The 22,224-nt window shown below is 41.1% G+C and overlaps 1 protein-coding gene across 8 annotated transcripts in view; it reads right to left on the bottom strand.

Annotated features, from left to right (window-relative positions):
• The window catches only part of SORBS1 (sorbin and SH3 domain containing 1), a 229,870-nt gene that overhangs the window by 121,744 nt on the left and 85,902 nt on the right, over positions 1 to 22,224 (bottom strand). For 5 of the 8 annotated variants that reach the window (XM_054205022.1, XM_054205020.1, XM_054205032.1 and 2 more), the window contains one exon: positions 7,798 to 7,856. The gene's annotated coding sequence lies outside the window, so the exon portion shown is untranslated. Of the gene's footprint in view, positions 1 to 7,797; positions 7,857 to 12,580; positions 12,658 to 16,349; positions 16,825 to 22,224 lie in introns of those variants that run through there. The other 3 variants (XM_054205024.1, XM_054205021.1, XM_054205023.1) reach the window with 3 other exon arrangements.

Raw genomic sequence — 22,224 nt, 5'->3', positions numbered from 1 at the left:
TTCCATCAACACTAGAGCTAACACAAGGTAAGGGTGAAGTTGGGGTAGGGGTAGAGTGGGGCATATTATTTCAGTGGCAACCAGGACTTGGATCAGTCTACACCAGTCGTGAAACCACAGCTCCATAGAAGAACTTAAAGTTCTTTTACAGTTTAGTGCAACTAAAGTAAAAGATCAGAAAGTAAAAGCCAAGAGAACAAATCAGGTTCAGGTAAACCAGGTATTTGGGAACAAGTATGACTGTCTGTATTTCCAGAGCAATGCACCTGGCACTTCTGAAGACCTACAGCAAAACATCTGAATTTACTCTTAAGTGTAAAGAATCCATGGCACAATAAGAATCAGAGTCTGGAAGCCCTAACCTAGCACCTTCCCTCTTTGGCTGGCTTAATGTTCTCCAGACAGATCATTTCCCTCCTGATTACAGGGCAGTATCTCCCCTTCCATGAAGGACAAGCCATTTCTGATAAATCATTCTGTTTGTTTACCACCTACCCTGCTTTCAGCACAAGTCCAAAGCACCCTGTTCTTTTCTCTGAGCGGGGCCTGGGTTAAAGGCAGGGTACTATCCACAGACACTCCAAATTTTCACTTTCAGTCTACGCTAGAGAGGTGTCTCAGCCACAAAGTTGCAGTCTGGGTCCTCCCTCTGCCCTTTTCTTGGATTTGGCTGCAGTCTGCCTAGCTCTGCCTCCTCTTCTCTCCTGTTTCTCACTGCAGCCCTGGTGGTCCCCTGCATGCAGCACAGCTGCTTCTCCTTCCCTCTTGCTGAAGCTTATTTCTAAAATGCCTCCTTGGAGCAGATGTTTCCCATGTGTTTCACCCTTTATTTTCTTCGCCACCCCCACTTGTTCCAATGCAAGTAATGATTTATCTCCTTGATCTTTCAGATCCAATCCTAAAATAGTGCAAGCATCCCTTAATCAACCTGCTCAGCTTGGTTCTGAGTGTGTTGTGTCCACACACACAGTGTCTGACTTTTCCCCTATGATAATATATGGGGAGGAGAAAAAAAGAAGGTTTAACCTTGGCACAGCCTTTGGTTCCCATTTCACCTTCAGATTATCAACTTTGGTATTTTTTGGTTTACTTCCAGGGATGAAATTTTCTTTCTTGTAAATATTTTGTTAAACAGGATTAATACCTGCATCATTTGCCACTTTCCCCTTACCTCATCCCCCTCTTTTTTTTAGCTGCCACGAAAGATACTTCACAGGTCCCATCCCCCTTCTCTATGACATTTCCCTCTCTCCAGCTGTCTTTCCTTGGCATTGGCGCCTGCAGTGGCAGTAGACTTTTATACAAATTACCTTTGCTCTGCTTCATGCTTCCAAAATTGGTTTCTATATCAGGCCAATTCAAGCGAGTTTCACAAGCTTATGTTAACTGTAGATCAAACCTAAAAGGAACGTGCTACAGACGGGGACTCTACCCCAGTTTTAGGGGTAGAGGGATGGGTGCAGCACTTCCATCGCCTCTTGTGCAATACTATGTTTCTACTCACCTTAGGCCAAGTCCTGAACCCTGTCATCGGTCTACAAAAGGGGCATGTAACAGCACTCCGAAGGCTGGTTGGCCAGCCCTGCCCCAAGGAGCAGGTGACCATCAGACTATGAAGTCCCAGCAGCTGCTAGTAGATCAGATCAGCAGAAGAAACCAAGCACCCAGAAACCTGAAACTAAAGTAATGCAGATTTTGCCCAAATTGGTCAAAGCCATCTGGATGGAGGCTTACACAGGGACAGTCCACAAAGTACTTGTCAACAGGGATTTCATTCTTTAAAGTCCTTACTCTGGTCTCAGTCCAGGGCAGGGAGCACCCCATAGCTGTGCTATTTCTCTGTGTCCCACAGCCATGGCACTTGTCACACTGCAGAACCACTCACAAATAGACTTGAGTTGGCAGAGTCAGCAGGCAGGATGATGGTGTGACCAAACCCCTCGCTTCGCTAGCAACTGTGTCAGAGAACAAAAGGTGGTGACGGGATGTCCCTTTCCTGACAGCATTGCTCCTGAATTTGCTGTCTCTGTGCAAGTAGCACTCCAGCGTGTGATTTCCCACATTTTGCGAGTGCTCCGATAAAAACTGCTGCATTCAGCCAAATGTTTAGTAACTCCTCTGATATCTGTATATTAAAAATGAGTGTGGGGGTGAGGGAAAGCAAAGTGTAATGGTCTGAGAACGTTAAGTGCAGTGCTGGGCAAAGAAAAATTTTCGTTTCCAAATGCCACATGCAGATTTGTTGCAGAGACAAAATGGGTGCGTAGGCACTGAAAAGCCCTAGGCAGAGACCTTGGTTTCATTTCCAGCCTTACCCAGAGTCTCTCTCCAGGACTTGAGCTGAGTCACTTCATCTTCCGGTATTTCAAATACATATATCAAGGCTGTATACTCAGAGTGGCAATTGTCTTTCACTACGCTTGCACTATGCCCAGATCTCAGATGAAATCTCAAGGCACCACAATCAAAACTGGCAGAAACTAACTTAATTTTGTAGCACTGCCATGAAGTTATTTTTATGAACTACTAAGAACTTTCACTCACTAGCTTTAACAGGCTAAAAGCTTCACAGCAATATGGATGAGACTGAATGCCTCTGAATGATGGATCTGGTTGTGTCAAAACTGCTGTGGAGCCCCACTGTTCCCAGCGCTGCCAATAGACAGTAAAGAGGAAAAGTCCAACTGATGCTGCTGGAAGGTGATACTCCTTTCTCAACACCAACTACCTCTGTTTCATGTACTGTTTCTCTCAGACAGTTTTGGTTTTCCAGACCAGAGAAGACCTAGCTTTCTTTTACTTCCCCCACACACCCTTTTATTATTTTTTAAAGAGCAATTTAGTGCCCTAGACAGCTTTGCTTAGAGCCAACCCCAGATAATAATATTATTTCTCTCTTCCCATACTGTCGACTAGACTTATAGATTTACTGAAATTCCATTTGGCTGGAAGCTCATTATGCAGTGTTTCCTGCAGCTCCCATATAAAACAGATTCCATGCAACAGAGAAAAACATCTGTACCACCCTTTGTTCCTCAATTCCTTGAAAAGAAAAGGATAAACTGCAAGAAGTCTCAAGAATTCAATATTAGGTGAAAAGAAATCCAGTTCTGGAAGCACCAAATCAATAAAAGAAGCTTCCCAGGTGGAGATGGGGGAGGGCGGGGGGGAAGGAGGAGTGCAGAGCTCTGAAGACCAATAGGTAATGAAGGAACACTTGCATTCTGAACAGGGTAGACCAAAGACACTGTGCTTACTGTTCAAGACAGAGACTTTCACAGATTTTATTCTATTCTGCTGGTGTGTAGAGAATGTTGGTAGAAAGCCACCCAAAGTGTCTGACCCTCAAAATCTGCAACATGCTTTCAACCAGATCTGGATACTGAAGCCACCTCTGCTTGAATGTTACAGAGAGGCAAGAGAGAATTTTCCTATCCATTCCTGGCCATTTCATTTTCAAGCTTATCTCATATACCTAACAACTCCTTTTCCATTCTTACTACCTCCTAAACTTGTTATATTGCTTCAATTCCTATTTTCACTCTTTTTACACCTTCTGATTTGTTAGTTCCCAGACCTGCAAATTCCCTTCTCCAGTCACCATCTTCTCAGAAATCACTTTTCCTTCAAACATTTCTCACCCTTCCTCCTACAAGCAGCTGTGCTGTATGTCATCATCTAGGCATGATTTAGACTCGAGGCTCTACAGTGCAAAGAACAGGTCTTACTTATGTTTGTGAGTCCTTGTCTAACTTTATGCTGCTGTATAAATGTTTAATAGGTAATAATGCATTTGCTGGAACAAGCTGTGCACTAATACCCAGTGAGACTGTTTGGATACAATCCTTGCTGACTGTCAGAAGCTTCTGGAATTAAAAAAACATGCAGCTGTTTGGTGACACTGCAGTTTCAAAGCTAAAGGATGCAACAGTTGAAGTGGCCTAAAGAAGCATCGTAGCACTGGAAATGGCCCTATCTACTCTTCCCATGTTTGAATCAGGATAGAGTGTGGGAGCTCGGCACTATGGACATGGGGCTATGCTCAGCTACAACCATTGCATCTCACCTTCTTGATGTTATCTCCCTCCAGAACCCCATGTTAACGTAATTTTAAGCAAATATTTCAAATCTCTGCTTTCTCTTTAATGTTGGCTGAAGAGGCAGGAATGGTCCTGTCCATTTTTCACACTGCTGATGCCATGATTTTGCTCTGGGTTCCAGTGTATTATGTCCTGTGCTAGAATTAAATGTGAAAGAGAAACCCCAGTGGCAGATCAGATGCATAGTTTTTATTTCAGTGACCAAATAGAAGCTGGGTGATTCATCACTGACACCACACAAGGAGTCAATGCTCAAACAAATAGGGAAAATATGATGTCTTGGCCTCAGGGCCAATGAATAAAATACGGTGATGCTAATGGAGAAAACACAGTGGGGCAGCAGGAGTGTCAGGCGTTCATGTCATCTAGCCTCAGGTTAGCACTCATGGAGACAAACAAACCATACCAGAAATTTCCACAACCTGTACAAACAGAAATCTTTGGGGTTTGTTCTCTCTATATCAGGTTGCTCCTAATGGTGAAGCTGGTGATGACAAGTCTCATCCCATAATCTCAACAATTTGTGCACCGATGACATGAAATCCAGGGATATAAAGAACCACTGTTATGGCATGTTCATAGGGGCTCTGAAACAAGGAGTGCTGTATCGCGCCCATCCAGCCATTGACCTCCAACGCTGCATCCTAGGGTCAGGATCTCTTTCCTATTAATTTTAACACAGTTTCACTAACACCACTCTTGATATTTTATCCTTGAAAGAGATTTGACTAAGTGATGAATTGAGAAGGTTTTCACAATTGTCAGTGTGCGTTAGGAAAGAAAAGAAGCTATATCCGATGGAAGCAAGTCTAAAATTAAGCTGAAGACTCTATTAGGAAAAATTCCTGTAAGAGTGAAATCTGTTGGACTTTATACAGCTTCTTCAGTGGTATAAAAAAATACTCCACCACCTCAGTCATTTAAAAATAGATTGGACCAAACAGTACAAAAATATATTGCAGGGAACACAACTATATCAGCATGGCAGTAAAACAGATGAGCTAATAATTCTCTTTTCTCTCATTTTCAGGATCGTGCATGACAAGATTTCATAACTAGTCAAAATTTATTTACCAGCAACCAACACAATTTTCAGAGTTCAGATTTGGTGCAAATTAACATCTCTCTGGGAGGAAAGGCATGCACCATTTATCAAGTGAGAAATATTACAGTTCTGAAGGGGACCAGGGAGGGGCAAGGCTCCTTAGTGCAAACCAGTTAGGGACAAAGACTTTCAGAAAGATTAGAACAGACACTTCAGAAAAATCTGCCCCCATATGACTGGAAGCTGAACTCTCTAGAAATTCCCACTCAGTTGCAAGTGTTCAGCTCTTGAGAAAAAGAAAAAAACCCACAAAACCCCACCATAACAAAACCTGGCCGCAGCTCTCTGCCTATTTTAACGAGTGTCAGGAACATTTCCCCTGAAGATATAATCACTTTCATGAACTTTTCAGCTCGTCAAATACCAGAGCTCATATGTGACAGGATTTTCACATGAAAGCTGTGTTCACAAGGCCAAACTACTTAGTAGAATCAAACTGAAATGGGGAGGAGACCTTTAAACAGACTTAGTTAAAACTACACTCTTATTCTACCTGATCAGAGACTGGAAAAAACCCCAACACTTTAAAGCAGAAGAATGTAAACCTCCTGGTGAAGTCCTCATCATTTTAATTTGAAAATAATGTTGCTCAAATAACCATTGTATCACCAGCTGGACAAGCAGTACAATGCCTTGGTGCTTAACACAAACTAATTCAAAGCAAAGAGAAGATGGAAATCTCTTTATTGTTTTATTTGGCCTCTAAAGAACCCTGTTTCAGGCACCCAAACCCAAATAACCAAAAGAATAGTTAATTGAGCAACTAATTTACACGACCAATTCCAAGCTTACAGATTGTAGGACCTGCAAACATGTTGCTGAGAGCATGTCCCCTCCCCCCAAGTACTGGTTTTGTTAAGCAATCCAGAGCTAATTCACAAAAACGTATTTCTGTAGAAACCATAAAACTTCTTTCATAGCCATTTTGCTTTGTTTCTAGTTCCTTTAAAATGTAACAAGCTCTGACTCGGATATAATTAGAACAATTTCCATTCATTCGAGTACTGAACAGATTTATGATACCTTGCATATTGACAGAAGAGTCACTTCTTCAAAAGGTTTCAAGGATGAACAGCTAAGCCTCAGGAACTAAAAAGCCCTTTAAGATTGGGGTCAAGCTAGGCATTTAGATTCAAAAATAATAAATAAATCCATTTGGAGACAAAGGCCTATTGTATACCAGTCTTCCAGGAAAGCCCATGGGTGGCTGAGAATTACTTGGGAAAACTTTCCATAAATTAATTCTGAATTATTCTCAGTTCTTTCTTCCACACTGAAAAGAGGGGTCTATGAAGGGAGAAAGGCATTGGTGAGTTCACACAGGGTCAGGGAATATCTGGCTTTCCAAATGCAGAACTAGAAAACATTCTTGGGACACTGAAAGAGAGAACCAGCACCTTCCCTGAGAACCTGGGGTACTATCAGCTCCAGCTACAAAGGGGTGGGCATACCTTTATAAGGTACAGCGGGGAGTACAAATTGCAGTAGTCAAAGCTTATGTGGTGCAATAGTTCAAAGGAACCAGATCCCACCCTCTGCTCAAAAGGAAGAAAAACCAAAAAAAAATACCCAAACAAAAAAAATAAGTCCCACTGTTCCTCATCATACATTGCTTTCTCTGCTACTAGGCAGACACTGTCAAGCTGACATGTAGAATTCATCAGAAAACAGAATTTTACTCAGGAATTTTGCAGTGTCCTATTGAATTATATAGAAATTAATAACTAGGCTACATAGTTCTTTGCATTAGTTCTGAAAAAACATAGAAATGTCATGTAAAATATTATGGGCTTTTACAGTGACATTTATAGGAAAACACTATTCTTTATTCTTAACTCTGCACTCATATGTTAACAATTATCGTCACAAAAGCTATTTCAGTTCTTCCAAGTTATACAACAAACTAGACAGCAGGGACAGCTTTGAACCTTTGAACATCAGGTTCTTATTTACTATGTTATCCTATTTTTAGGTCAACATTTTACACATCTGCTGAAAGCACTTTCTCTATGTCAGGCAATTCTCCTGGTAAAACTGCTTCAGGTACCAAGCTGCTGACGAGGAGCAGCACAACTTGATTCAGTGCTTCATTAGAAAACAAGACCTTCTTACAGAGAGCTAGGAAGACTCACAGACTCAGCAAGGGAAGGACACAGTGCTTCCATTATGCCACATTATTTGCCCAGGAGTGATAACCGAGTTAGACCATAACGTTGGGGAATCATATTAATTAACAGACACTGACCATGATTTTGAAGTGTAGACCTACTATTAAATAGCTCTGTTCATGTTCCAGAGCCTCTGAAACCACGTGTTTATCCATTACCAGGCCCCCAATCTTGAACATTGCTTGCAACAGTCAGTACAAGCAGGATAGCCACTGTTGTACGCATTAACCTGAATTCCCAAGCTTAGTTCTGATTCAGTGCAATTTTCTGGGGAAGATCCTTGTATTGTGTTTAAAATCTTGCATTCAAAAAATCAAGGAATTAGTCTTCTTCTGCCAACAGCTTTGAAACTCACTTTTCTGAAAGTTTCCATACTGCATTTGAGATGAATACTTGGGAGAGTAACTGTGTGTAAAGTACATACCTTTGGCAGAGCTTGGAGAAAGAGAAGCCACAGCTCTACAGGTACGTCCTGGACTCCTCCTGAAAAAGAAAAAAGCAGTAAGTGTTATAGAATACAATAATCTAATACAGCCATTAGAAAAATGAACTATAAAACATCTCAGTCTAAAACAAAAGAAACCACCATTCTGGGGTCTGCTGGAAAATTTAACAATTATTTGTAGCCCACCTACTTCAACTAGCATTGTTATCTTTTAAACTAAGAGTCACCATTTGTCCATGAATCATCTTTTCTGAGGCAAGAGCCTCCATGTCTATGTGAAACTCAAGGCAACATCATCTGTTTATTATTCTGCAGGGTAACAGTGCCAAACTTCCTGCAACACCCACTTTAGCTGCTGAAACCCAGAGAACTGAATGTGCTGCTGTTAGCATTTGGAGACAGGAATATGTTTTGATGTAACGTATCAGACACAGGCTCACTTGGTGACAAGAAAGTATTAGATTCCATAACAGGTTAAAAGAGAGCCAAATATGAAAACACTGTATGCAATTCATACAGAGTAACTTCTACTCATCATCTTTGAAATTTTTCAAGAGTGTTCTAAACATTCTAAAAATACCATGGAAGGTGGTAAACAGTTAAATTCTCCTAGCTTGTCACATAAATGACAGCTTGACTGATGTATACAAATGTTCTAACACTACTCTTAGGATGTTGTGTTTAATACAAAGGTACGTGTGAGTCAGGACTGCTAGGACAAAAATTCTCACGTACAGAGAAATCTGCTTCACAACTTTGGCTATCGCTATTTAGTCAGGTGTCTTCCTCCTTGCCAAGGACGCAGCCTGTGGATACCTATATGTAGGGATACAGTGTGTGTGCCAGAGACAGATTCCGCCTGTGGTCATTATGCTGCTCCTTCTCCATCTTGCAGTCTCTCAGGGAAGTGCTCCCTCCTGCCCGAAGAGGTTGGCCTTTGTCTGTCTCTTCCTGCAGGTCTCAACTGAGAGCAGAGCTGCCCGGAAAGACAGATCTGCAGAAGCCATTTAGAGTATTTCAATGAGATCTAAGCCCTGTAGAAGATCAGGTATCAGGATCTCTGCTCAAGGTTAAATCCAAGTTTTTCTCACCTCAACAAGGCCATATCGTGGGAACTCACCTGCCAATCTCCCTACCTGCAACAGGCCCTTCTCTACATGTTTTCAAAAGCAGGCAATAGCAGCTGGGAAATTCATTCTCTGCTGCTGCCAAGGATAAATGATTAGAAATACCAGCAAGTGGCAGAATTCAACTCATACTCTCTGAGTCCAGTGTGAATGATACAAGCAGGGCCCAGACTCCAAGCCGTCTTTCACTCCATGCTACAGAACCTCAGGACAGGTAGAGCTCACAGTTTTGCATCATCATTGTATTTGGATCCTGATAAGGGAATGTTTACACCTTCTATATACTCCCAATGAAAAGCTGCCTGTTCTCAATACAGAAGAAGGTGCTTTTTGAAACCGAAAAGTCCCTCACTGCTATCTTGTTTGCTTCTCAAATGGTAGATCCATAGGTACCTTTGGATGGGGAAAAGACACCAGCTTCTACCCAGTGGGAAGGGCACTATAGGATGAATAGTATTCATTCAGTTGGATCTGTCATGTCCAAAGCTCCCTTTCTCATCCTCGAAGTCCTCATGTGAGTCAGGACAGCTGTAGTCCTGAAACAGGAGGGGAAAAAACCAAACATCTCTCCAACACATCTTCTGTCACTGGAAGAGCTCCTGCCTACACTGGCAGGTAACCCCTCACATCAAATATTAGTCCATCATCCTGTGCAGTAGAAGCCCTTCTGGGGAGCTGCTCTACACTAGATGCGCAGCACACCACGATTTTTCTATTCTACTGTTCCTTTCTCAGTCACAAGACATGTTGATATGTTCTTGTGGGTACTCCAAGCGACCAGGGATTTTTCCCTCCCCACAATGTTGCTCTGGGGAGCAAGTAGAATTCCTATCAGCTTTCCTACCTCTTCCTCCTCCTCAGAAAGCAACCCACCTCACCAGTTACTTGAGCCCAGAAGTAAGGAATAGCGCTCTAGGAACACCTCCATCCCTCTTCTCCTCATCTCCTCAGGTTCTGAGCCTCATTTTTGTCAACATTTAATAGATCAAGTCCACCACACTGGATAGTGCAACTCATAACCATGCCATAACACCATTTAGTATGCCAATCAGGTGTCATGTGGTACCACTGATACCCTAAAGCCCCTTCCACCAGCAGAGACATTTTGCCTGCATACCTAGCCTGGCTGGCTGTCTTCCTGTGTCATTCAGCACTTAATTTCTCACTTACCATCTCTAAAGTGGGAACAGTAACAATATTCTTCCCAATTTAGGCGCTATGATGTGCTGACATCCCTACAGATGAACTCTAATAAAGAAAGAAGAGCGGCACAGCTGTACAATCTCTTTCTATCCTATACTTACTCTGGATCAAATCCTCTGTCCAATGCCTATCTTTTAGCCAAAGGACCAATCAAAGCCACTCAAGTGATAATCTAACTTTCTCATGCTCTAAGGCTGGTGCTGTTACACAAAGGTTACTATTCCGCCCCGCCCCCCACATTAATTTATGAGGGGCAAATGCTGAATACAGGTCACCTGTAACATGTCAAACTTGGATTGTTTACCTGCACAAAAGCTTTTTTACTCAAATCATGCCCTACCCTCAGCCACACTTCAGAAATAAAAGCCTCTGAAAATAGAAACAAAAAAAAACAAAAGTCAGACCTCTTAAAGTCCTGGATGTTTTTGGCTAGAATGTAGAGTCAAAGGCTAAGAACAGTGAGATACACATAACCCTGATTCCAGCAAGATTGCTCAAGGAAAATCATGCACTTTGCATACACCACAAGACCGCAAAATGCCTAAGTATACTGGAGCAAACATTATTATGAGTAGCAGTAATAGTAAGTGTTACCATTAGGTAAGAACGGTTTATGTCAGAGTTACTTATCTAATGTTAATTCAGAGCGCCAAAGGACTGTTGTTTTCATTGGTTTGCAATGGAGAAGAAATTCATTGAGAGTCCGATTAAGTTCAATCACTAACACATGCTTCCTACGGATATCCCTGAGGATCAGATACACATTGCAACTACATTCCTAACAGCTAGAAAGGCAGCAACAGCAAAATGAAATTCTGCCTATAAACTGTTGATTTACAGCTTGAAGAAAGTATCCAGGGTGCCACCCGCTCCCTGCAAAATGGTCTGGTGAGGGCAAAATATGCACAGATTTCCTTTCTGGCAAGCGCAATGGTCTAACTTTTGCTTAGGTGGCAGCCATGCAGCTTCCAAACAGCTTGAGCAAGATGAGAGTACAGTATTTGAATTATTAACTTTTAAATTAAGTAGTATGCAAAATGTACAGAACATATGTTTTGACTCAGGCACTATTTTAGTGCTCAAGTAAATTTACTTAACGACTTACAAGTGTGAAATATTCAGATATCCAGGTAGGAGCAGCAAAAGTACATATCCTAGATACCATCAATAAAGATGCTGCAATACTGGAAGTTGTGCTGGAGGTAGAAGGAGATATTTTGGGCAACTCTCCCTGCATCTTGTGCAGAAGTCTCATTCATAACTATTCCACTTCATTGGCTCCTCCCAAACCACCCTTTGCAGTACTTCTTAATTACTGTTCACCATGAGCTTTTCGCTTTTCCCTCGTGCTCTGTTCGACCTCCCAACCAATACTTTTGTGACATCTGTTAAGCATTTGAGCAGAAACAAGTTAGAAGGCCTGGGCGAGAGCATGTATCCAACAAATCTGGACAGTCTCCTGTATGCAAAAGCCAGGTGGAAGCTTAAACAGAGATGTTTTGTACCCTAATATGAGCTACTCCATGACAGAAAGGGTAGAACATTTCCCTGTTCTTCTTTGATTTTGATGGAGCAAATATTGTCCTGAATTTACTGCACTGAGTGTTGACTGCTGAACGTCTGCCCCTCTCTAGGCTCATCGTATCTTCAGGTGAATGATGTGTCTTCCTGCCCCTCGTCCTTTCCTTCCCCAGAGCACATGGCTCAGTGACACAGAGGCAGGACTTCAGCAGTGCCCGCTCTCACAAGGTGACAAAGGCAAGGTAGGGATCAGCCAGGCTACTGGGATGCAGCAATCGGTGTCAGGCTGTTCAAAACTTCACTCTTCATCATAACTGCGTGCCATGCCTTTTGATCAAGAAGGATCATTCAACTGCAGCTTTCTTATTAAACAGCTCACTCCTGAATATTTCAGGCAAAGGTTTAAGACCCAAGGAAACACGGGTTCTTCCAAAATGAACTCCTGCCTTGTGAAACAGATCCAGTGGGCTCCAGACAAGTTGGTACTATCCTGTACTATTTTGACCACTATGAAGGCATTTCAAACTTAAGGTTTTACATAGATTTACATAAGGATTTACATAGATTAAGGATTTACGTAGAATGACTGCACTCTGTAACTGTTGTAAGGACAGGCTACACTGACATCCCTGGAATAAGCACTACAACTTTCTGGAGCTGAACTCTGTAGCTCAAGCATGCTGACAAACAGGATCCACATTAAAAAATAAAAATAATAAAAAATAAGTATCACTGCTCACACTATACAGAAGCGCATGTTTATTAGAAAACAAAGAGCATGTATATCCATCCTTCTACCGGCAAGAGTCTTAACCCAGTATCAATTCTTGCCTGCAAAAATTAGTCTGGCACATCAAAGGACAGCTGCTGTGCCACTTGAAATAATGGAAAGGCTGTTATTTTCCACATACCTCCTGTGAAGGAGAAACATGCCCAGTTCTGCAGTGTACGTGACGCATCACAGAGTCGGCATCCAGGTCTGTAAAACCTGAGTGCAGGGGAGAAGAGAGGAAGGAGAAGGAACAGAACGGAGTGTCACTGCCTCTGCCATTTTGGAGCACTCGTCCCTTTTCATCACAAATGAAAGTAGTCCCTCTGCAAGGTACTGAAGGTTTAACTCACAGCATACATTGAAACGAAATAATTTTCCCCAACTTAGTCACTGACTTCCCATGCCTTTTTAAACAAAAAGGCAGGAAGAGCATCAAGGAGCACAGCAGCAGTGCTGCTGTTGAAAAGTCTTACAACAAACGTGCCTTTTGAAAAAATTATTTAGGTAATGCAGAGAAGAACAGAAGATTGCAAAAGGAAGCTGATGATGAAGGGACACTTTTCCCCTCGCTGTAGCCTTATGAGGGCTGCAATACTAGCAACCAGAGTTGTTCAAAAGCATGTGTAGGAGAATAGGGGGAAGAAAGGGTAGCATTTGTTTATAGTACACAGACATAGAGCCTGCGGCAGAAGCCAAATGAGGAGAATAACTTTTGTGCACGAACGGAAGAGTGAAAGGAAATGGGTAGGTAAGGACAATTGTAGGATTTGTACAGTATAGAAGAGAATCCCTTCCATGTAGGAGGCAACTTCTTCCATGGAAAAGATGTTTCATCCGTGGAGCTGGATGACATAACTCCTCTGGAATAGTAACCTCTCAATGTTTGCTATCTGTGGTTCTGTTACTACACGGGTTGCAGCTCTTATAATTAGCACTTTATCAGCTAAAAAGTCAAAACATTCCTTTCATCAATCTATTTAGTCTTATGTCACCTTTATGAGATGGATATCAACCAAGACTGAAAGGAATGTCTGGTCTGAATTACAAATACTTTAAAGGGTTCTCAAAGTATGAATACTCAACACTTTCTGAAAATAAACTTCCTGGAATAAGCTCCTGGGTCACTTCGTATCAGCAAGCCTTTCTGATATCCTAGCTGTTTCCCCTTTTTTATAGCTAACAAAATTGAGGCGCACAGAGGCACCAGACAGCTTCTTTAAAGAAATCTTATTTACAAACCTAAAAGAAGGTAGTTGTTTTTTCAGCAGTTGCCAAGCACTTCAGACCTCACTAGGAAAATTACATCCCACCTGCAGAATGCTACAGAATAGCTTGAAAACAAATTTCAAACAAAAGCCTACAAAGCCCCCACTGCATTCAACTAGAACCCACACATGCTTTTCTATGGACAGATTAAGGAAAGTGGTCTGCTTGTTGACCTGCTTAAGTATGACATTAATTACTCAGTCCACAAGTGTGAAAATACTTTCCTAACTGAATTGCGTCAGGACCAGAAATACATGCAGAGCCCACATTTTTTTGACTAATGGCGTTCTTTTACCACAATTACTTTTATGTGGACTCCTCCTCTATGGCACCAGGTGAGCTGAACCAGGCTGCCCTGCCACTTACCCATGGTTTTCTGTGGACTGCTTCAAGGATTCTCATGAAAAAAAGCAAGTTTACTTTCAATAGGCTTAAGTCAGGTAGGCGGGGATCTGCAGCTAACAAAAAGGCCTAAAGGGTCCACGCACACAGAAAAGTGTTGAAAAACTATTATTTACACCAACAGTATATTAATTATTGCCCTGAAATGAATTCCATTAAGACTTTTTACACCATCTAAATAATCACACCATTATTTGGTGCTATTGGAACAATACCTAAATCATCTGGAAATGCAAGTTACAGCAAGGCAAAAATACACCAAAATAAAGTGAAAAAGGATCCCCAGGATCTGATGGAGCTGTGACAAGCATCCAAAAGAAACACATTTCACCACTAAACTTTTTTATGTTATTTCCAACTGATTTCTGACACTAGAACTGGCTTTTAATAGATGCAAAGGAGATAAATGTCTCATTACCAAAAATAAATCCGTCTGTTAAGGATGACAGAGAGAGGCAGCAGCACTGCACTGCCTATTATGGTATTGAGCAACAGATTTCACTCCCCCTGCTATATGCCCATTAATTAAAAATCTGACAAGCTTTTCCAAAGAATTTCTGAGCTTCTTTGGTCCTCTCTTCAATTCCTCCATAATTCTTTGTATATATAAACATGTCAGGCCTGGAAAGAAGTGGGGCATGCACATCATTTACCACAGAGTTCTTTTTCTATTCAAATACAAATACCGGTAAGAAAACAATAACAGACAAAAGGGGAAGAATGCAAGAAATTAACGCAATGAAACAAATGTGCCTGCAATTCCCTGTCCAGTCACCAGATGAAGCTGCTTAAAACACCAGCACCAACGTGTTTGTCTGCCTTTTTGACCACAGAGATCTCGTCTGTCTGTGCCAGAACTAGATGCATCAGCTCCCAGTAAGCTAAATCGCTTTGCATTACAGCCTCTGTTTCATGAACATGCGAGACACTACTTTAATAGGAAATGGTAGCTTGCTTTAGTGTTAACAGTGTCGCACAGAGCCATAACGCAGTGAGGCCTTTGTTCTCTTTGCAATGTGTTGCCTTTGTAAAATTTCCTCCCTACAGTCAGGCAGAGTAGCCATTTTATTCTCACAATTGATAGAACATGGACAGACCTCTCATGCTGTCACACACACACACACTTGCGCTCTCATAGATAGCCATACTCGTAGATTTTTGCTTTTTCTTCTTGTCCTCCTTTGATGAGATAAAAAACACCCCACAAAGCAAAATTGCACATCTGTGCAATCAGAACAGTTTCTGTTCAAACCGTTGTTACACTTTAAATGAAACAGCCTGGAAAAAATTTCTCTGGGATATCGCTGCTTCTGAGGTTCAAAGCTAGACGGACATGTGAGAACTGACGCACAGAAGGCCTTCCATCATATCATACAGAAAATATGACCCTGTATTTTACTGAGCTATTCATCCATCCTCTAAAGCAAATCCAGTTGAAGCAATTCTTCACTGGCATGCGGGAGGGCTTGATAGACTAATAGGTCTCTTCCATCTCTAAGCAATTAATGCCTTGCATGGCTTGTTTTTATTGACTTATCTGACTGGCTGTTTGCGGGCAGAAGCACATGCCTCATGCAAATGCCAAGACCTCTTGCTTTGGGATGCTATTGCGCAAACACAAGTAACTGGAATTAAAACAAAAAACATAATTTTATTTCTGAAGGATTAATTCCGTATCATCATGCATGGTTTTTACATATACAGAGAAGCTTCAGCAATACCACCCCACAAACCCCTAGACCTTCCAGTTCAGGGTCACAGGCTTTACTGCTCCTGCTTCACCACAGCTGATATCTGAGCTGCTCAGCAAAGATTAGAGCTTTAACACCTTGAGCAGGGATTCCCAGTGCACTGAGGCAGAAGTCTCGACACCTGAGACAACCAGCAAGACAGAATAAATATGCGTTCTGAAAACATCAGACTCTTACGAGTGAAAGACTCGTCTTCATCAAAACCATTTCCTTTGTGTATCTTTTTATCTCAGCAGAGACTGGTGGTGACATTTCAAGTCAGCAGAAGAAAATGCTGCATTTGCAGCCTTAGATAATTAGGTCCTCGGCTAACACAAATAACCCAAGAGGAACCCCAATTCTGAGTGCGCCTTAAGGAGTTACTGTAGCACCAATATCAAATCTCAACGCTTACTAACATTGCCTTTCTGACTAAAAGAGCAAGCAAAGAAACTTCCATTTCCAAGCCAAAGTACAGGGGGAAGAGGAAAAAAATAATCAACCTCTTACCTTGAAAAAACTTAATTTACATTCCAGCACTAGTTCACCACATGAGATTCTTTGCCTAAGTCTATCACCTGGTAAGGAGAAGCAGCCCGGGTGAGAGCACTTAAGAAACAGAGAACTCCCAATTTCTAACTATTAACCATGTGAAAATGACCAAGCAAGCTGTAGTTTTAGAAGTTAAGCAGCAAAACTTAATGACAGGAAAGGAAAATCTGTTTTCACTGCTTGGAAATGTTCCTGATTTTTTCAGTGGGAACATTCAGTAGTGTATGTTAATATTTAACTCTGTGTTTTTCCAGCATTAACCAGTCTTCCTCCAGGGATGCAGAGGAAGGCAGTGGCATAGCTGAACAGTTACTCTCCTTTAAAAGCAAGAGAAGCGACCACCACAGAAAAGAGAAAACAGCAACAGAAAATACAAGAAAAAGGATAAGTTTCTGAAAAGAAACTTTCTGTATCACACATCGCAAGAACACATCTCAATGAATCAGCAATACACATAGACAATAAGGGATGAAAAGGACGTTAATAAAAATCATCAACTGCCCCCCTTACAGCTGTTTGGAAAACAACAGTACTACTTTACTTGCTTACTTTGTATTTCTAGAAGTGCAACAGGTCAATCCCAAGAAAACCTTCAAATGTTGGCCAGTGAAGATCTGCTCCTATCTATAGCATTGCTGTTCCAGCTGCCAGGAAAACATGACAAGCTCAGTCAGGGATGTCCCAGGCACCCTGCTGCAAGGCATTCTTAATGTCTACTTTAATCTTGTTATGAGACACACTTTCCTTCTACCTGCCCATTTTTTCCTGCTTTCTTCCTGAATGTTTTCCAAGTCCATTTCATTGCTGTTTTGGTTAGCTAGAAACAAGACTTCAAATTAAATGCTGAAAGAAATCTGCCCACACTTCCAGTGTGACATAAGGAGGAAACAACTGCGTGTTCAGAGATGATGGCACCTGTTGTCCTCTGGTGAACACGTGCCCCGCATCCTCCCTTGTGCCAGAGCAGAGAGGAGTAGGATAGTTGCACGCCTGTTCTTCAAACACACTGAGCAAGAGGACACAGTTCTGGTATTTCTAATGGAAATCAGTGGTAACAAGGAGTGACCTCCTTTGAAAGGAGACACATGCTGTTTTGGTGCTTCGAAGACTCTGGATGGAAAAAGCCTTTAATGTTAGAAAACACAATGAGTGAGGAAAAGTTGGCATGTATTTCCAGATGCCAGCCTCCTTGTAATGAGATGCATAAGGAAAGTCGATACTCCTACAGATAGTAAAAACCTCATCATATCAGTGCTTTCTATCCCCCACCATTCTGTTCAGCATGTTTAAGTGGGAGGTATTCTGCAGCCTTTCACACTTGACCTCTTAATTAAAGCATGGTAAAATTAACATCTCAGACACGATAGATCCTTTACTCACCTACATCAGTAATTAAACTAATTCTCATGGGAGCAAGAACATTTGTTATGTGTAATGTAACATTAGCTGGGGTATTCCAAAGAAGGAAAAAGAGCTGATATAATAAATGCGGTCATTTATATTTTAAGGGAGCTATTGTAAATGAAATAAGAACACCTGTGACAGCTTGAGGCAGACCCAGCCAAATGAAATCTTTTGTGTCACCTGGGGACAGTACATTGCATATGGCCATCCCATCTCCATCTGTAATATTGAATAACTAAGTGGTGAAGCAGACATACTTTATGCCTTCTCTGACTCAGATGCTAGCACTATAATCCATTTTCAAAACCGATGAAACTGTATTTTATAGTAATTTCATATTAGTTCTACACGAAAAGCAGGATAGGTCGAAGTAAGTCTAAGGTCTTTCTTACGGGCAATACAGTCTCTTTGGTTTGCATTTGTGAAAATCCTAGAATTAGGAGACCTTGACTTATGACAGACAAGTCTAGACTCTACCACAATACAAATAATTTAATTATATAGAAAAAGTTTATGTAATTAAAGATGAAAGTGACATCCCATCAGAGTGGCAGGATTTAATATTCTCTTCATGCTGACATATAAAGGACCAAGCAATAAGAAAAAGGTCCAAGAAAATAACTAAATGTGTACATAGAACCAAGGAGGTGTAGAGTACACTTGAAGAGCTACAACAGCACAGAACATTCATTTAGGAAACAGGACCGATCGCTGACATCTTCTCAGATGCAAGTTTGAGGGCTTGAGTTTGTGCTTGAGTATGAAAGCATGAAAAACACTATTTCAGTTGTCAAATCTGGTGTTTGCTCAAAGGGCCTCTTTATTCATCTGAGGCATAACTGTTGAGAAACATGGCCCAGCAAAGGTCTGTTCCCCTACACAACAACTAGATAACCTTTTCTAAAGATTTGTCTTAAGCTACATATGGGCAATCCAGGCCTTACTGAGCTTCAGAGAGCACTCCCACACATCTCCTCCACTTAGGGTTTAAATGCATTATGTTCAGATTACAAGCAGCCAGCATGCACATCATGCTTGCTCTCCCCAAAATACAGTCAAATCCACCCCAGGTAAGGTCAAAATTTCCCCAGCCCTTCCTTGCTGTATTACTAAACAATTAAACAAACTGTATAAACTACAGTCTAAACCCTCGTCTTCAAGTTTAGTTCATCCCATGATTCATCACTCCAAGCTACTCAGTTAAAACTGATTGATTGCCTGTCAGAAAACCAAAACAAAACACACCAACCTATTATTTCAGAGAGAAAGAGAGCAGAAACCATTCTCAACTCTCACGCCCATGGTGGAATTAGTATATCACCTGCAAGAGCGAATCATGACTCATTACAAGGCATCCTGCAGCACTGTCTATACCTGTTTCTCTGAAGGAAGGAAAGAGAGACCATATAATGTCCTTTTGATAGAAGAAATAAGGTTGGTGGGAGGGTGTTTGGTTTTTGTCGAGGAGTTTTTTTGGTTTGGTTTGGGGGTTTTTTTGTTGTTGTTTTGGGGGGGTTGGTTTTTGTTAGTTGTTTGGGGGTTTTTGGGTTTCAGTTTTTTGGATTTTTGGTTTTTTGTTTTTGTTGTGGTTTTTGTTTGGGTTTTTTTGTTTTTTTGTTTTGCTTTGTTTTTTACACAGGCAATAACGTGTTGGTATTCAGGCCACTTCTTGATTTTTAATATAAAAATCAGGCTACAAAATGTTTCTTTTAAAATTGGTAATATGACAATCAAAACAGTTGAAAAACAAAGTCCAATGGCAAAGATTTTTAAGAATACATTTGTACTTAAGAGTACTTGAAAACCAAACACTTCCCCTGGATGTTTTAAAGCCTTCCCTCTGTCCCCCCACACTGCTAAACTGAAAAAACAGGAGCTTCTTCTCACATGCAGACCTCAACAGCAATCTCCCCAGCACGAAGGAGGGCGTTGCTTTAGCTGCTTGGAAGTCTATAGTAGAGTGACTCATTGGCCTCTGTCTGAGGTTTATCAAACGAGTGGCCACCCCTCCAACCCCCAAGGGAAACATATCCACTTCTGCCACCAGTATTAACCATTTGACTCCTTACTGCAGCCTCATCAAAGACCGAGAAATGGACTTCGCAAATTTAGCCTTGCATATTTCAGAATTGCTCTATTGCTCATCCAAATTTCAGGCACACAAACACAAACACCAAGTCATTGTGGTTGTTGTGAATTCTGCACAGAGTTATCAAAATATTGAGTCCAAGCAAAACAACATGAAGAAAAATACTTAATTTCAGATCTATTTCAAATATCTTTTTCTTGGCTTACACCACTCTCTATGATTAATCTTTAAAATATCGCTAAGGAAATGAGATAGCTAAATGGTCATTGTCTCAAGTACACACTGAACATCTAATAGCACAGCCAGTTTATACCAGTTCTACTATGCAAAGCATCAAATACTGAGCACATGACAGCTAAAATAATCAGAGGCATTCAGCTGTGAATAAACAAGGCCAAAGCAGAACATGAATATAGGAAGAGAGGATTTAAACCTTTTATAAACAGATTGTTATCAGCCCATGGAAGGCAAAATTGACTGGGCAAGTTCCCATCATATTCAGGGTACCATCTGGAATGCGAAGAGAACATTTTTAGAAGTAATTAAGATAACTTATTATGATATTAACAGCATTAATTGGAGCATACATAGGCTCAAAAGACCAGATCCTTGACAAGAACAGTGAGAGTATCTTCTGAAGTCAACAGTGTTACACCAGTTCATAGTGTGATGCCATAGTAGCAATATTAACACATACATTTACTTCTCCTCTTTCTGCTTTTATTTGACAGCACCAGAATTTCAAACCCTCAAATACCTGAGTTTCTCTTAGCTATAGATCCTACGCAAGCTTCTGATCTTCATTACACTGGCTCCAACACCTTCCTTCTAAATAGTATTACTCTAAAATTACAGTAGCGTAATTAAGAATGAGATGCAATATCACTAATACCCAAGGCATTGTAACTAGTCTAATTCCTTAAATTGTTTCAGGTAAAACAATCTTCCGTACAAGTACATCACAGGAGTACTGTACAGCCCACGTGATCCAGACAGATTTGCAGATTTGACTCTTCACCCCATGCAATGGAAATGCACCGATGCCAGGAACTGATACCTTTCTTTGTCCATCTCAGTGCAGAGTCAATTATTTGTCACTTCAACAAATCTTATGAATTATATGCCAGGATAATGTGGATTCCTTATATTCACAATACTAGGATATTCAGCTGAGAAAGCTTATGTTTATGTGAGCAAGAGATTTGGGAAGAAAAGACTACAATAACGTAAGGAAATAAGCCAAAATTTCTTTTTCACTATAGAAGAATTTTTGAAAGTTTCAGATGTGAAATGACACAGTGAAACTTGTTCCTAAACCTTCTGACATATAACAGTAGCCACAGACTATGAGATAGTTTAATAAATGACAGAACTTCAGTGAACTGACTAACACGATACAGATAAAGGTTTTTAATTAGCCAGAAGATGACATGCTTCCCATTCATGTCCACATAGGAAACTGCTTCAGCTTCATGGGGGCTACCACAGCATGGAGCGCAAAATTCATCTTTCCTGTATGTCTGGAGGGACTAGATTCCAGCAGTTGCTTCTAAGGTCATGATTTTGGCTAGAGGCATCCCTCCCTTATCCTTGGAACGACACTTTGATGACATTATACTGAATGCTTGTGGTTATATGCTAATATCACAATTAGAACCCAGCTAATCATCACTTCAAGGCAGCAAAATTGTCCACCTTTCCTATCAGAGACAACAGCTTAGGGACTCTGTCCAATTTACAGTTTCCTTGTTACTCTGAGGCTGCCAGAAAATGAAAATTATGCTTGCAAAATAGCAGTATTTTTCATTGAAATCCCAAGGAGTTAATTACATAAATACTGTTATACACTGCACTTCACAGTCTCTCCCCAGGAAACTTGTTAGGCCCTTTTAATAATGCACAAGCATCATCTTATTCCCACGAAATGGAGGAAATCATGTTCAGCACAGCCACAGATGTCAGTGTGAGGTGTTCCTGCACAAAGGTAACAGGGATCAACACACACGCCCAGTGGCAGAAACTGGCCTTTATTACAGTTGCATGTCCAATGATATCAGAAAGGATAAAATATTTCATAAGGACAAGGGCAACAGTGCTCCGTTCAAGGGCTTGTCATCACTTCCGATTAGAAGCTCATGAATGCAAAGCCTGTTTTCACTCTAGAGATGCAGGCAAAATAGCACCAGCCTCACCGATGCAAGTGAGAAATAAAACAAAAATGAAGGAGAAAAAGAGGAAAAAAATCTCCAAATTTTAAAAAGCAAGGCCATGTTATCACACTTTCACAATGAGAAAGCAAACACTTCTAGCCTCCTTTAGGGGCTAAGTGTACAGGCTCCA

Source organism: Rissa tridactyla, chromosome 6, assembly GCF_028500815.1.
Source record: "Rissa tridactyla isolate bRisTri1 chromosome 6, bRisTri1.patW.cur.20221130, whole genome shotgun sequence".
NCBI lineage: Eukaryota > Metazoa > Chordata > Aves > Charadriiformes > Laridae > Rissa > Rissa tridactyla.
The sequence above is the reverse complement of the archived record's forward strand: the minus strand, read 5'-3'. Positions and strand labels throughout refer to the sequence as shown.